We start from the raw sequence: 17,865 nt of genomic DNA, 5'->3' as shown, positions 1-17,865 counted from the left end.
GTAAAAGGGGGTGAAAGACTTTAGAGATGCAGGTGTTCGGGCAAGGTAAGGATGTAGCAAGATTCAAAAGTTCTTTGCCAAAAGCTTACTATTCTTAATCCTATTTTCAAGTTTTTCCCCTAAGTCTTCTTGGTTCATTATCTCAAACTAAGTGTTCATATCCCATGTTCCAATCCTTTTCATTCCATTCCTTTTCTCAAGTTTTAGTAATTCACCAGTCCTTGCATTGCTTCTGTAATGAAACGAGTCTCCATATCCATGGAGCACCGGCAATTCTAATTGATTCAAGTCCTAGCTGGGGATTCCTTATCACACGACATATGTAGAACTTAATCTTGCATATATCAACCTCGCTACCGGATCCTCCTATACTAAGCCATCTCCATGCCACCCGGGAGCATAGCACACCTCCAATCTGGCCACATTCCAGCCATGAGGGTACATGCTACTCCCGCCATCTCTCCACTCCCAGTGCATGGGCATTCATCTTAGTATCGGATTAGCCGAAGTAGGCTTACCAGAGTATATGACCAGTACTACAAAGTGTCTCGTTTAGAAGATCCATAATGAGTGGCCTTTAAGCGACATAGTCGGCAACATTACCCAATATTCAAGATAAGTCACCTGACTAGTCTCTAGTTCATTCTACCTTCTTTCTTTCTTTGTCCAGGATGCCATCTTTGATTGTATCGAAATTTTTACTTTGAAAGCCTACCATAAAGCATACTAAGCATTCTACGCCTTTATAAATGAAATCATCTTCAAGGATGGTAAACAATTAACAAGGTAGGCAATGCATCAAGTAGGTGACATTTGAAATAATCAACTTAATGCAATAGGTAACATAGGTGATAAACTTTTCAAAGTAAACAAGGTAATGGTTTAATGCATAAACCGGGGCATGCCTTCGTTGACGATCTCAGGGTTCTAGATCAGTACCACAAATATCAAATCCCAAGACAACCAGGGATTCTTCCACAACTTGCTCAACTAGGATCGGTTCACTCTTGGATTCTACATGAAATAATAGCATATGCTTCAATATGATGATAATGTAAACATGATGCTTTCATGGTGCATGAAATATAATAACACCTTGAGTACAACTTTCCTTCACGGTATAGTTGCAAGCCAACAAAACCAACTTGCAATTCTACCATCAAGGACCACACAAAAATGTTTACTAAGAAACCCTACATTCTTCTAAAGAACTACCCAAAGTTTCACTCTAAAGTTCTACCCTTAATGAATGAAATCACTCATTAACTAAACTCTAACCAACACTTTAATGACCTAGGGCTAATGACCTAAGTGACTTGACCAAATTGATCTTGAAACCCTACTGGTCACAAAACATGACCAAAACAAAAATCAAACTCTAACCTAACACTTAGGGTTTGCTTTTATTCATTTTTTTGAATTAATTTGGAAATAAGCCTAAAACGAACTTGTTCCAAATAACCTCAAAATTTTATGTAAGCTTCCTCATGACAAATTAGTATACTAAAACAAATTTCATAATTTTTGAAGTTATACAGTGGACCTACAAAAATTATGGAAATTACATTTATTAATTAATTGACTGAATTTTTGAACATTAAAAATTTATTCAAATTTCAAGTTTCATATTTTTAAACCATAATAGAACATGTACAGAAGCTACACACAAATGTTTAGAATTTCTAGAGCTGTAATTATTTTCCTATGAATTTCCAAAGTTTCTACACTATTAAAATCCAGAAAATACAAAATCTCTCTATTCTCTCCCTCAGCTGCGTGGCGCCGGTCAGAACCCACAAGAACGAGCTCGGAGGCATCGGTGGCAAGTAGGAGGTGGTGCCCTGCTTCAAACTGATTTTTGAAATATTTATAGAATTGCCACTGAGTTCATTTTACAAATTACTCCCAAATTTTCTAAAGAAGTTGAAAATCTCTAAAAATAAAAGTTGCCCAACATTTCAAGTTCTACAACTTTGCTTAAATGAACATTTTCAAATTCTGCCTCCATTTTGAAATTTGAATTTGGGGTGCATTTGAGCATTTGAATCATTTCAAAATTACTCCAAATTTTATATGTAAACTTTAAAAACTTTGAATACCAAAGTAGATCCTTATAAAATAAGCTTCAACTTTGCTTTTGTCACACCCCCAAATTCCAAATGGATTTTGAAATAGACAGAAGGGGCAAAAAGGACTTTTATGATTTAAATTTGAATTCACATTTGATTTGTTTACCCTTTTACTTAACTATGATTTTTGACCATTTACATGGCCCATTAGGGTTATTTGAGTCAATTGACACATGGTCTCACAAGATCACATGAAATTTGACCCTTATGGTCATGATCTTTATTTAGAGTTTTGGATCACATTACATCACATAACATAACAACTTATGAAATAAAGCTTATTTAGTGAATGCATTCAAAATTTTCTACTTTATGAATGCTTTGCAATGCATATGATGACATGTCAAGTTTTAGTACTAGGTCAAAACACCAGAGGTGTTACACTAGAGCAAGATGTCCCACGGGGATAGACCCCTCCTATCTTTGAGGGAGATGATTTTCCTTATTGGAAAATTCATATGGAGGCATACTTAGAGGCTTTAGACATTGGAGTTCTTAAAGCCGCCTCACAAGGCTTCCCAAAACCTAAGGATCCTGCCAACCTTTATGGCGATGAGGTTAACTATGAGAAGTGGAATGCAAAGGTTAGAAACACCCTCTTTAGAGGCCTTTGCAAGGATGTCTTTAACCATGTGTGGAACCACAAAGACACCCATGCACTATGGTCGGACAATTATGCGCTCCATGAGGGAACCAAGAGTGAGCATGAGGAACGCTACCACCTTGTGATGAAAAAGCCTAATTCATTTGAGAAAGTGCCAATGAGATGTATTCATTCTTTGATGTTCTTATAGAGGAAGTCAATGGGCTTGGACCCACACAAATGCAACCCTCTGATGTTGTCCTCCCCATTGATAAATATGGGCATATTGTGATGGTGCTTCATCAAGGTGATCTTTCCACTGCTACACCAACTCAAATATTAGGGAAGATCAATGCATAGGAGAGGTACATGCACATCACTCCACAAAATTGCTCTTCTTCCACCAAGAAGAAAGATTTGGCATTGAAGGCTAGCCAAGAGAAGAGGGGCAAAGCAAGAGTTGATCATGATAGCTCAAGGGATGATGACATTGATGATGCAAGTCTTTCTCTTATGGTGAGAAGAACTACCAAGATGCTCAAGAAGCTAAACAAGAATGGTGTCAAGTTTGATGATGGTGTAATATAAAATGAGCTTGTGTTGTCCCTTGCATTGCATTGTAATATAAAACATGTTTAATTTTTAGTATATTGACAAGCAACTAGACTTACTTTAGTAACTTCACTAAAAAATGAGCTTACATGTGAAGAAGCTTAACCTTGGATCAAACATGACAAGCAACTGGACTTACTTTCAAGTATTGCATTGCATGTGCATGTGTGTTGCTTTGTCATTTCTTTTCGGTTATTTTTTGAGCACCCGCTGTGTTTATCCATAAATAGGGAGAGCACTTGAAGCTTCTATTGGTCATAAAACCCTCTTGTGTGGTCACATGGTGCTCCTCGCCCCTTTTGTTGCCTATCTTCTTAAAAAGAATTATAGCCAAAGGCAAATTATTTAGAAAAACATGAGGGTTTGAGAGAGGTCTCTCATATCAGTCCCAATTGGTGTTTATTTGGATCTTATTAAAGTTTGGGACTTGATTAGGAGAAAGCATCGTGAAGAAAGGAGGAGTATCTGCAGTTGAAGATAGACCGGACGTAGGGACTAGACTCACCTATTGTAGCGTTCAGTGAGAACCAAAGGAGGGGATACAGTTGTTGAAGGAGGACCGAATGATGAACAATGTTTCTATAGCGTCTGGTGTGATGATGTTTCTGCGTCTGCTCAGCATAGGATGGATCTTAGGGAAGGACCAGACTCTATGCTGCATCCGGTCAAGGGTCATCGGATGTGTCTAGTCATGATTTGAGGGTCTCTGGACCTCTTTGTTGTTGATCCCACTCTGAAAGGCTGCGTCCGATCGTCTTTGCGGTGCGTCCAGTCACTGAAGTGCAAGCGGGAAAGATTTCTCTATTCTTTCCTTGTCTATCATGGGGGGCCACCATATACCATTCTCTCTCACCATGCCCACACCTACGCCTACATCTCTGCCACCAGTGCCCTCACCACTGCCCGCACCCGCACCTACGCTTGCATCTCCACTGCCTTGCCCTCGCCACGCCCGTGCTCGTGCCTGCACCTGCATCTCTGCCAGCCTTGCCCTCACCTACATCCACTGTCATGTAGCCCACGCACCTATGCCACCTACATCACTGCCGCATGTGCCACCAAATGCGTCTCGACCACCGCCACATGCTTGCTGCTCCACTCCGCCGCCATGTGCTCATGCACCATCGTGTCGCCGTGTTGCCATCCTATCACACCAATGGTTTCCCTAGCAGCTGCGCCTTCTCGACCTGCCACACTACTTCATGGCACCAACCCTAGCCCTAAGGTGACAATGTCATTCCCATGTGGTGACCCTATGATCAACAACTTATCCCTTCGCATGTCTTAGGATTGTTTTAAGGTAGCAAGCCATATTCGCTCATTACTTTCCTACTGCTTGCTTTCCATTAGGTCATTCGCTTCCCTAGTATATAAAGTTGCTTATATATATACCTCCTATTCTATCGTGCACTCAGTTTGGGCAATGAGTCTGCTTGGTAGTTGGGCAGTTAACATATTTACTTGGGGCCAAGCCTATGATTATGGATTGAGGCCAAGCCTCATGAGTGTTAGTTGGCAGTTGTTCCTTATCAGTGGTAGTGATTCTTGTTAGCTTCAGAGATGGCTCATTGCAAGAATGTCGGGGGTGGTCCCAGTGATGAGGATCCAAGGCCCTCGCCTCACCTGACTGCTCAGCAAAAAGGAAGGGCAAAAAAGACTACAAAGAAGAAGTGCAAGTTTGATGATGTTGAGACAGAAAGAGAGCAGCAGCAGTGGCAGCCACGATAGAGCGAGCCAAGATAGGTGGATCTAGCAGTACCTTTTCTCTAGGGAATCAGCCATGTCTCCTCCTTGAGTGGGACTTCTTTAGCTGCTCATAAGTGGTATTACTATTAAAATACCAACATACCTTTTCTCTAGGGAATTGGAAGTTGATTTGCCCAGATCCAATGTAGATGATCATGTTGGTAGTGTTGAGGAACGATCTTCCAAGAATGATGTGTGTATCGTCTGCTTCTTCTCCCATGTCTAGAACCATGAAGTCAGCAAGGTCATAGTGATCATGTATCCTTACCATGACTTCTTTTGCTATTCCATCCGAAAATCTAATTGATTGGTCCACCGTCTACAATTGCATATATGTAGGGAACAAAAGTTCATCACCAAATAAGTATTCATATGTTTCCTTGGACATTATGTTGACACCTAATCTAATGTTGTAGAAGGTCTTGTGGAAGATTCTTTATCCAATGGAACACTCGATCATTGGTATGCCTGGGTCATCTTTCTTAGCAAGGAATGGTGAAGTGAGGAGGTGGTCGTACCCTGATCAAAGTGTGTTGATCACATTGACTGATTCTTCTTGAGGCTGCCTGGCCTTGTTCTTCCTCCTTCTCCTATTATTCTTCTTCTTGGTCACTGTTGTCTCTTTGGGTAGGTAAAACATTTGTGGATGTCCAAGAGATTGCAGGATGCGGTTCTTGAAAGAAAACTTCTCCTTTCTATCCTTGATTGTGATGTAGATCTTGGTACTATCCACATAGATGATGACTTCAGTAGTGCTTAGGAAAGGTCAGCCCAAAATAATTGGTGCCCTCATATCTCGACCTGTTTTTAGAACCACAAAGTCTACAGGAACATAAGATTGTCCCACTCGAATAATGGCATCTTCAAGAACTCCCTTGGGGTAGCAGAGTGACTGATCTACAAGCTACAAATGCATATTTGTGTACAACAAAGTATCTCCATTAATTTGATCATAAATTACCTTGGGCATGATGTTGACACTTGCTCCAAAATCACAGATAGCTTCTTGGAACATGTGAGGTCCAATGGTGATGGGGATGACAGGTCTTCTTGGATCACTCTTCTTTTTTGGCAAGGTATAGTCTATCCACCTTCCGATCGATGGTTGTATATAGTAGTAAGCTGCATTGTGAATATCAACAAGATTTGCAGTTTCTAGATCTTCAGGTTGCCCCAGAATCTTACCTTTGTTGGATAGAGGAACAACAGTAGCCAGCTGAGCTATTTGTGATTGTATCATTTTATTAAAGCTATACTAGTTCTTAATGGCAGAAGCACAATTATCCATTCTATTATTTATGTTCTCTAAAATTTTATCATTGGTAGCTACCTTTCTAGATAATCCCTCCATAAATTTGGATTGGCCAACAATTAATTCTCTCAAGGGTAGTTTATTGAAATTATTAAAATTATTACCTTGATAGTTACCATGGTAGTTTGGTCTCTATTGCAAGTTCCATCCTTTATTCTGCAGAGGATGAAAGTAGTTGTTGTTATTGACAAAGTTCACATCCTCATGGGTCTAAGGGAAATTGTTCCTTGAATGCCCAGTGTTTCCACATACTTCACATGTCATGAGAGAATCATGAATATGCATGACTTCTTGCTTCTCATTGGCTCAATCTTCAAGCTTCTTCATCAGCAGGTCCATCTTAGTAGATAGCATGTATACCTCCTTGAGTTGATGCATACCTCCACCCCCCTTGCAGGTTTGAACACGTTCTTCATTCCAACCTTGATTGGAGGCCATCTTCTCCACAAGAGCTATTGTGTCTGGTATTGTGAGTGATAAGAATGCACCTCCAGCAGCAGCATCCATTGTCTCACGAGTACTGTTAGTTAGCCCATGGTAGAAAGTCTACATGAGTAGCCAATTCTCCATCCCATGATGAGGATATTCCACAATGTAATCTTAAAAACATTCCCATGTCGTAGGGATAGATTAATCATGTTGGTGCTGAAAGCTTGAGATTCTCCCACATAGAGCATTGGTCTTGCCTATGGGAAAGAACTTTGCTAGAAAAGCAGTGGAGCAGTTATTCCATGTAGTATTTCTATCCTTGTTGGCATAGAACCATTGCTTGGCCTTCCCTAAGAGTGAGAATGGGAAGAGCTGAAGTAATTTGGCATCTTGGGTTACTCTTTTGATGGTGAAAGTGCTACAGATCTCCAGAAAGTGTTGGAGATTTGCACTCGCATCTTCATGTGTCTTCCCACAAAACTAGTTTGCTTGCACCATGTTGATGAGAGCTGCCTTGAGCTCAAATCCATTATCTCCAACATTGACTGTTGGTCTAGTAAGGATGTTGGTCGTAGTTGGAGCAGAGAATTTGTGGAGAGTCCTATTAGCCATGGCTTCAAATTCAGGTGTTAAGCTTCATCTTATATGGTTGTCTTCCGACTTTGAAACTAGAACTTTCTTGAGTTTAGCTCTAGTCCTTCTGATTAATGCTTTGGATCTTCAATGTAGTTTGTCAGAAGGTCAAAACCGGTCATACATTACCCTACATAAGATACACAAGTAGACAAAACAAGGGTAAACATGTTTGAGCAGAGGTCAATGGTTATGTTCAATCACATCAATAAGTATAAGTTTATCAATACTTCCTTTGCCTAGCTACCTTCCCCAGCAATGGCGCCAAAAATGCTTTTGCTATTTATTAACGTGTCACTTGTTTTAAGTAGCCACCTATTATAAACCTATATCTCCTAACATTACTTTACTAGGTTATCATCCCTAGTGATGATGCCAGAAATGCTTATTGTTACTACATAGCATTACTACTAGAATAATACTAAGTGGTTCTTTGACATTTTATGTGACTAGAAAGAATATATAAATATATGATTAAAAAGGATCTGCAAGCGCATAGATAATATACGATTGTAGCACTTTACCCTGAGAGTATTCTAGGTATCGTTATTTATATTTTTACCACAGAGAAGGTTGATAACTTATACTATTGAAGGAGAAATAAACCATAACCAATGTTCTACTCATAGCAGGCGTAAGTCAGAGGATAAGATATATATATGATAAGTATTGATCAATAATAATGATAAATCACTCAGGGTACTCCTTTTTATGGCATTAGCATGGTCAGGTAGAATATTAGAGGAATAATTCCTAAGTTATTCTTAATTACAAGTCAAAGCATACATTGATTAGTGCAATTATACCTCATAGTCATTGCTAAGATCATCCTCATATCTACACATAAGGGATATTACTAAGGAAGATTAAGAATAGAGCTTGCTCTTGCTTCATAACTGGACCCTACATTCACCTATATTCGGGGAGTGGACTACAAAGGACTCTACTGGGAGTGTCACATCTACGATCTACCACATTACCTAGAATATAGGGTGTATCCATAGGTAAACAATGTATAAGCACCATGCTTACACAATGTTGACCACTCACCCTGTGCACAGCGGTGTGAGTGCCATATGAACTCATGCATGGATATAATGATAAACTGGCTATACTAAGCATATAACCAAAGTAGACGATGAACATTATAACAAAAAACATGAATAAGATGAATACTAATATTATCATAATAATTATAACTAGCACATAAAAGTAATGGAGAAATAAAAGAGAGGGAGTACAAAGATTAAACCTAAACCATGCTCTTGACAATATCGGGAATCCAATTGATGCCTGCTTGCCTCCCTCTAGACCTAGCCTAACTAACTATGCCCTAGAAAATGGTGGATATCTAACGATGATTAAGGTTTCCGTCTTCTCAAATGACTTATGCTTTCAGGGGGTAGGGGCTGATATATATAGGCCGGAGCGTCTAACATGAGCCCTTAGATCAAACCGACTTAAAGGACGGCGTAGATGCAACCTAGGAGGCTGTGGAGAACCAACATTGCAACGAGGGGCTAACAGGTGGGCCTTAAGGGATGAGCGGCTTATAGGTGGCAGTGTCTTGCCCTTCGCTTTGGTGTGGAGTCCTCCTGAGTCTTCTAGTATCCATTTTGCTGCAGATAAGCATAATTAAATCCAACATTAGGTCCACCTTGATAGTTTTCTGAATAAACCCTGTAGAAAATATAGATTCACCAAAACTCATGGAATTTGTTAGTTTAAACCCCTAACCCTTCATTAGTGATTATATTTATGCCCTTATATAGGTTATATTGATGGTTTACAATGGTTGTTAACTACCATCAACACCCATCACCCTTGGAAGATTGTTCCTTAACACTACTAATGCGATCATCTATGTCGGAATCTAGACAAGTCCACTTCCAATTCCCTAGAGAAAAGGTACGCTGTTATTTCAATAGTTACACCACTTATGAACAACCAAAGAAGTCCTGCTCTAGGAGGAAACATCAATCATACTAGCACTAGAAGAATCAACCCCCAAGGCATGAATGCGAAGAAGATAAAGAACCAGTGAACAATGAACCTACTCTACCAAAGATAAATCCATAGACCAAGCAGGTGTGGAGAGTAAAGGTAACATCATCATCAGAGTCACCATCACAAGAGCTACAACCATCAAGGTTTTCATCTCTAGGACCAACAGATGCACCAAAAGAATAAACAAGACTAGAGAAAGTCCTATCTGGAGGACTTAAAAATCTGAACCCTCACCGAGAGGTAACATCGGTAGTTATCCATATTTACTTTCTAGCATTGCATGAATTCTTTTCACTTTAGCATATTTACTTTTCTATATTAGCATTGCATTTAATAAAAGAAAGTAAAAAGTTTTATCATTGCATTATAAATCTTAAGTCCCATGTGAATAGATCTATGGTGTAAATACCCATGGGAATATTCACTGTGGTGGCATAAAAATTAAAAACACCATGCATACATATTTTTCATTTCTACATATCAAAAATTAGAAAATCCAAAATTATTAGATAGACATCCTGCTAAAATTCTGCCAATAATGAAATATTTCTAAACCTCAAGAATGACTAATCTCCTGAATGGCTGACCGCTGACCCTTTTATCCTAATCCTGTTCCACGAGTTTTGGTATTCTTGATGGTATTTTGTAGGATGATATGATCAAGAGCAAGTTCACCCGGTCATCTTCATTTTGCTCCATTCATGGATGGGAAGGGCATCCGCTAGCAAATTTGCTCTGAGAAGGATCATTCAAGTTCAACATTCGACCACTGCCAACATTTAGCTTGGGGGAAAAGCATCCCCTATGTATCTAGCTAAGTATTTCTTTTCCTTTTGGTTTCACTACTAAGTGAGTTTGCTTCATACTAAAAAAAGAGATGCATACCAAATTAAAACAAAATAAAAATTTATCTTTATACTAGATTTCTATATTTAGTAAGGTGTGATCTAAAAAATGGGAAAATAAAATAAAAAGTATGTGTCTAAATTGCTTTAAAGTTTTATTTTTAAGAGCTAAATAAATGGACTTTGAGGATAATCTCTTGCAATGGAAATGATGAATAGTTGCTCTATTGTAATTCCTTTCAAGTACCTTGTTTTTAGCCTTGAATTCTCTCGAGTTTTGGATATGACTGTTTTGATATAAGAATTTACTCTAAACTTGAAACTCATGGGTAGCATATGCTTGATCTAAGTCTAGGTAATTGTCGGATATTATATTAGAAGGTCTGAGCAGTTGTTTATCTTGTTCCAAGTGATACTAAAATTCTAGAGATTTATCTTTTGAAAACATAAAAATGCTACATGATGAGTTCTTGTATGACAAAGCTTGAATTCCTACCAGAGCCATATATGATATTTAGAATACTGAAATCTTCTACATATATGCTGCTTGTTTTGCATGGAGTTTAGTCAAGCTTTGTTGACCCTTATGAGAGGTTTGTCATGCTCTTAAAATCAAGATCATGTACACACCACCCACATATATGCACTACTCCTACACTGGGGGTAGGTGCAAAAATATGCCATTTCATCTAGATCCACACAAAAATGTTTCACTCCTACACTGGGAGTGAACACCAAAAATATGTTTGTTAGGTTTCCACTCCAAATAAATGCTCCAATTCTTGTTGCTATCTCTAAAAAGTTTTATTGTAGAAAAGAAGCATTGGGCTATGCCAAAGTTATTCATAAAAAAAGAGAAAAAGAAAAAGAGATGAAAAAAATGGGACAAGTGTCCGAGATAACTAAAACAACTGGATACTTAGATGCCCAGCCTAAAAAAGATGAATAAGATAGCCCATGTTTTCCTTGCAAAGTTGTTTTCAATTTTAAAAGAGAAATATGTATTCAAGGAGCATAGTAGAATTAGGTTGGCCACCATATATATCCACACACATGCACATCTTGATTTGAGTGTATGACTTAACTGTCTTTGGATCTGAGGTTTGACTATATAATATATGTATTGCAAGTACGCTCTTTCATGTTTTCTCCACTCCTATGAGCTCCACATAAGCCTTAGTTGTAGGAAGAGAAAGGCATAACATCACTATTGCCTTGATGAGGATCCACAAATACCACATATATTGAGACACTTGAGAGTGCCATACAATGGAAGCTTTGAGTTTTATTTTGAAAACTTATAAAAACTCTAGAATAATGGTTGAGCAAAGAACTTGAGACATAGTGCTTAACTTGATCATTCTATCTTTCAATTGCTTAAGACCCAAGTGAAAGCTAAGTAGCCCCATAGTTGAAGGATAATATGGATAAGTTTGAAAGTTAGATCAGTTCATTCTAATCCGGAGGAGAATTCTTGTTTGAATGCATATGCACTTTTGAAGAGTGAAAACATTGATGCAACTCCTGATCCATTTACTAAGTTTAGCTTTTGCTAAGGGACTAGCAAAGGTTAAGCTTGGGAGAGTTTGTTGATGGTAATTAAGAACGATTATAAACCATTAATATAACAAGCATAAGGGCATAAATATAATCACCAACAAATGTCTAGGGGTTTAAACTAATAAATTTCATGAGTTTTGGTGAATCTGTATTTTCTACAGGGTTTATCTCGAAAAATCATTAAGGTGGACCTAGATGTAGAATTAATCATGCTTATCCACAACAAAAATAACCTAGATGGTTCCTAGAAGACTCGAGAGGTCTCCACATCGAAAGCGAAGGGTGAGACAGCCGCTGGGTAGGGCAGGCCAACACCACCTGTAGGCCGGCCAGCCCCTAGGGCCTAGATGTTAGTCCTGCCTCGCTAAGTCAGTTCCCCACTGCCTTAAGGATTGCATCTACATCATTTATTCAAGTCAGTTTGATCCGAGGGCTTAGGATTGACTGCTCCGCCTATATATACCTAGCCCTTGCCACCTCCTAGGTGAACCCCTAGTCATCAAGTCATTTGAGAAGATAGAAACCCTAATCATCCTCAGAGCTCCATAAATTCTAGGGCATAACTAGTTACTGCTAGGTCTAGAGGGAGGCAAGTAGGCTTCGCTTGGATTCTTGATCGTGTCAAGAGCGTGGTTTGGTATAATCTTTGTACCCCCTCTCTTTTGTATCTCTCATTACTTTTATATGTTTGCTACAATTGTTATGACATTGTTATTCATATTGTTCATATTCTTAGTTATAACTGTTCAACGTCTACTTTGATTATATGCTTGGTATAGTTGGATCATCATCATGTTCATGCATAAGTTCGTATAGCGCTCACTCTAAGGATCCATGGATAGATGGTTGACATTGTGTAACCATGGTGCTTATACAGTTGTTTACCTATGGATACACCCTATATTCCGGGTCATGTGGTAGATCAGTGGATGTGACACTCCCATTGAGTCCTTTGTAGTGTACTTCCCGAATATAGATATGCACGTAGGATGTAGTTATGAAGGAAGACAAGCTCTGTTCTTAATCTTCCTTAATAATATCCCTTATGTGTAGATATGACGATAGTCTTAACAATGAATACTAGGTATAATTGCACTAATCAATGTATGCTTTGACTTATAATTAAGAATGACTTAGGAATTATTCCTCTAATATTCTACCTAAGCATGCTAATGCTATAGAAAGGAGTACTCTAAGTGATTTATCATTATTATTAATCAATACTTATCCTATATTTTATCCTATGATTTACACCTATTATGAGTAGTACATTGGTTATGGTTTACTTCTCCATCAATAGTATAAGTTATCAATACATGTCCATGCTAGACCTTCCCTATGGTAAAAATATAAATAACGATACCTATAATACTCTCGGGTGAAGTGCTACAATGGTATATTATCTGTGCGCTTGCAGATCCCTTTTCATTCATATCTATATATTCTTTCTAGTCACATGAAATAATAAAGAACTACTTAGTATCATTCTAGTAGTAATACTAGGTAAAACCAACAAGCATCTCTAGCACTATCATTAGGGATGACAACCTAGTACAAGTAATGCTAGGAGATGTAGGCATATCATAGGTGGCTACTTAAAACAAGTGATAAGTTAATAAATACCAATAGACCTTGACTTTAACTTCTCAGTAGGCCCTGTGTGACAAGTTCATGATAGCGACATAAGATGATCAAAGCTATGTAACAAATAATCTTATCATTGCTAATGTAGTACTAGATTGTCTTACTTGTTTAGTCCTAGGATGGATGTTCTCTAGTTGGCTCCCTCGAGAGTCATAAACTGTTGATAGTGGTCCTCTCTACAGTGGATGTCAAGAAGGACATGATGGTTCGCCACTGCATTCACAACGCCACCACCGATTCTAATTAGGTTCAACCCTCAAATATGTAATGGAGTAGAAAATTAGGCATTTACAACAAACTTACATGTAGTTGTAGGATAGAAGTATGATGTGGGATTTGTTGAGATGGAAGCTCTTTTTTAACTCATCGATGGTGCTGGTGTACTTTAGTGTCCCATGATTGCATACCACTGGGTTCAAGAAGCCTATTTGAATCTATTGCGCACTGGAGAAGTCTGCCTCCTTCCTACAAAACAATGTGTAGTTGTTAGAAACTCAACTCAGAGCTATAAAATGCATGGTGTACTAACTAGACTTACATGGTTCACAAGCTCATGATATGAATGTCCAGGGCCAACTTTTGGTAAAATTGAGACAATGCCTTGAACTAAATCCACAATGAGTCATCTTTTCCCCTGTACAACTGTTTATCCAAAATTCTTGCCCTAAACTGAACACCTCCCACCCTCTCGATCCTGATTTTAGGCCTTCTCCAGGAGCCACCAGATCACCCCTAGCCTAAAACTGCCATATAGGTGGCGCCTCCTATCTATCTCACTGAAGCTCAGTATCTAGAAGTTCTTCCTCTGTCGTAGTGTTTTCTTACAAGTTATGAGATGGTTGAGTTGTAGTCATTGTAGATGGACTAGTCTTACAAGTCTTGGGTCATAGTGGTTCCTTTGTCGATGTGTTTTCTTGCAAGTTCTGAGATAGTTGAGTTATAGCCCTAGTAGATGGACTGGTCTTGTGAATCTTGGGTCATAGCGGTGATGAAATACTTGGTTCCCTGTATTGGTGCAAGTCGTTCGAGTCTTCATTATCCATATCATCGTTAGATTCGGAATTTGAGCCAAAGGATATGTAGCACTTGTGCCAAAAAACTTGGTGTTGGCATTTCTTAGCATCACCACTAAGAATGGGGTTAGAATCCATCCTAGGCAATGGTGCTAGAAATACCAATTGGCAATACCGAGCATCGCTACTAGGTTTGTATCCCCAGCAATGGCATCATAAGTGCCTTATTGGTATTACTCAGCAACATTATTAGTGATTAGCAATGCCACTAAGTAATATCCTTGATAGTTCCATAACAATTTTAGATATTTATCTACAAGCGCACAGAACTATCATTGTAGCATTTCACCCAGAAGTATTTAGGGTATCATTATTTATATTTTCCTAAAGGAAGGTTGTGGTAGAACTGACCTAATTTATAAGAGCACAAGTACAATGGCAACCACAAAACAGTGATCGCACTATCATACTTGAGCCCATATAAATCTGGTAGTCTATCCAGTATCATGAACGATCTCGAATAATCCAATCACACAACCAAGATCATGCATGATTCAACATACAAGCCACATGTTACATAAGTTCACCATAGTCCAACATACATTGGAGTACAAAAAGAGTTATTACAATACCAAGTTCAAATATAGTAGCAGAAGCAAATATAGTTTTAAAACTAACATTACACACCCTTATTCAAATACATGCAGTTCGTGATCCATTCCAACAAAAGCTTGGGAGATTAGATAACTTAGAAGAGCCTTGCCCATGGCCTTACTCCTCATCCATGGCGGGACAGAAGCAATTCTTACAATATCCATGATAGACAGTTATTTGCAACAAGTGGGAAATAAACCCTGAGTACAAGAAGGTACTCAACTAGACTTACCTGTCATAAACCAAAAATAAAGTGACTCCAAGGATTATGCAAGGCTTTATAAGTGGAGCTGGCTTGACAACATTTTGCATAAAAGCCACTAATTGAAATATACATTTTATAATTTGATTCCAAGTTATTATAACTATTCTTTTCTAGATTAGCATCTAACCTATGCCAAACATGTGATGTATGATTAGGTAGTAGAACAATAATAACCATAGCCGGTGTAACATTCCCATGTTCATCATAACCATCAAATTCAATAGTTCAATTACTACAATGCTAGAGCTAGTCGAGTTTCTCACTATCTAGGAGAGACCATGATTCGAATCGGTTGCAACTAGCTGGGCAGTTATTTCTAACACAAACCCTAACATACCTATGCCAAGGTAGTCTTAGGTCACCTTTGGTACAACTCAGGTATACATTTCATGGGTCCAATCAGCGCCGCACCCTCAGGGACACTACCGAATGCTAGGTCAATCAGGACTCTAACCTGCCCTTAGCCTCACACTAGCTCACCGCACATCCTTACTACCTCCAGAGTGCACACTTTCACTTAATGGGTCTTGGCCTGAGTTGAGCTACTAGGCTTCACGGTCGGAATGAGTTATCTGGACAGCTAAGTGAGAGGCATGTGTTCAATCTTGGCAGAAGTGCCAGCAATAGTACGGTCCTTAATTGGCATAGATTGAATCACATGAGTCAACCTACACATAGACTCCACCCATCCTCTAGTTATATTATCCCATGGTTTCCACGATAGCAAATATAGCCAACCGTGCTTCGGTATCTACCTATATCTCGCAGGTGATAGGAAATCACCCGACTTCTACCAGTCTAAGCATGGCTAAGCATATATTCGATCCTTGACCTACATAGGGTTCAAGGTATATTTTTGGACAAGGAAGTTGTATGCATCAAGTGTTTCCAATCAACTCTTATAACCTAATCCATCAAACTTAAAGGACTCAAGTGATATTTTATAAAACATAGGAGGCTTAGAATGCTCTAGGGCTTGCCTTTCAGAAAAGATGTAGGCCTATGATCAGGGCACTCTGGTAGTTCTTTTGGAGCCTGCTCTTCACTTTCAGGAGCTACCTACGGTGGTGCCTCCTGATTCTCTTCCTCTTCGGCATCGAACTCCAAGAGAGTGATTCCTTCGGGCGATCCATATGCATGAGCATGAAATAAGATATCATGGATGCATAGATAATGACATGGATGATATGATATGATGAAATGCATAATCATAATGTTTTTAACAGAAAGGCATTAGGGTGATAACCAGATTAACTTTCTTTTACTGAGTAGGTGCATATCTCTTCTCTAGTACTTAATCAAACACTCACTTAGGTATTTACTGGACTGCAAATAGCAGTCAATTGTTTTGACCATAACTAGAGTTTTACACATTAAAATAATATGATCTTAGACTTTCTAGAAAGCCTATAAAATTATCTATAACTTTCTTATAATCATCATAAGGTGATTCAATAGTTATCTAGGTCAAACAATTCAATCTTTCAGATCTGCCAAGAGAATAAGCAACTCTACTTGCAGACTTCTAGAAGCTATAACTCTCAAACTCTTTAGCATATAACTATGAAATTTTAGAATAGTACTGGATGAATAAGTTATCTACAACTTTGTTATTAACAAGTTTCACAGAAGTGATCATTATCATCATGAAATTATCACCACAACAAAAACTACACATGCAGCCATCTAGTTGAATTACTAGAAGCAATAATTAACTAGCTGCCTCAGCCGGCGACCATGGCGGCATGACGGAGGTGCTGCGGTGGCGCACCGGCCGACTCCGGCCACTGATTGGCTAGCGCAAGCTCAGCTATGGCATCATGGTGACCTAGCGGACCTAGCGAGCACATATTAGGGTTAGTAGTGGCGTCGGAGGGGCAGAAGCCGCGTGCACTGACGGCACGACGACATGAGCGCGGCGACAGTGTGGTCACCAGTTCCGACGAAATGGTGGTCGATGATGAGTCTGCATCATGGGATAAGTTGCTAGGGTTCATGGTGGTGCTGAAATGCATGCTAGAGGGGGAAAAGGGAGGCCAGTCTAGGGCTGGCCAGCAGTGAGCTCATGCTTGCGGCCATGGTAGACGCGCACGGTGCGGTCGCGCATTCCCGCATGATGGCGGCGGTAGCAGTTAAACTAGCTTTGGCCTTAGCATGTAGACACTACGACGATGATGGACCAAATGAGAGGAAGGTAGGAGGAGCAGTGGTGATGGCTGGCCATGGGCAAGCTTGAGCTCAATGGCGCACCGTGGCCATGGTGGCGATGGCAATGCGCAACATGGCCTCACCTGGGCTCGAACGTCTACAATGACGGCTCGGTGAGGTAGAGGAGATGGTGGCGGAGTTGTGGGATGAGAGGGATTGATTGGAGGTATGGTGGTGGCGGTGCAGCGCGCATGATGGAGGCGCATGGCGATGGCGACAGCGACG

The sequence above is a fragment of the Miscanthus floridulus genome, chromosome 2 (genome assembly GCF_019320115.1).
Source record: "Miscanthus floridulus cultivar M001 chromosome 2, ASM1932011v1, whole genome shotgun sequence".
Taxonomy (NCBI): Eukaryota; Viridiplantae; Streptophyta; class Magnoliopsida; order Poales; family Poaceae; genus Miscanthus; species Miscanthus floridulus.
The sequence above is the reverse complement of the archived record's forward strand: the minus strand, read 5'-3'. Positions refer to the sequence as shown.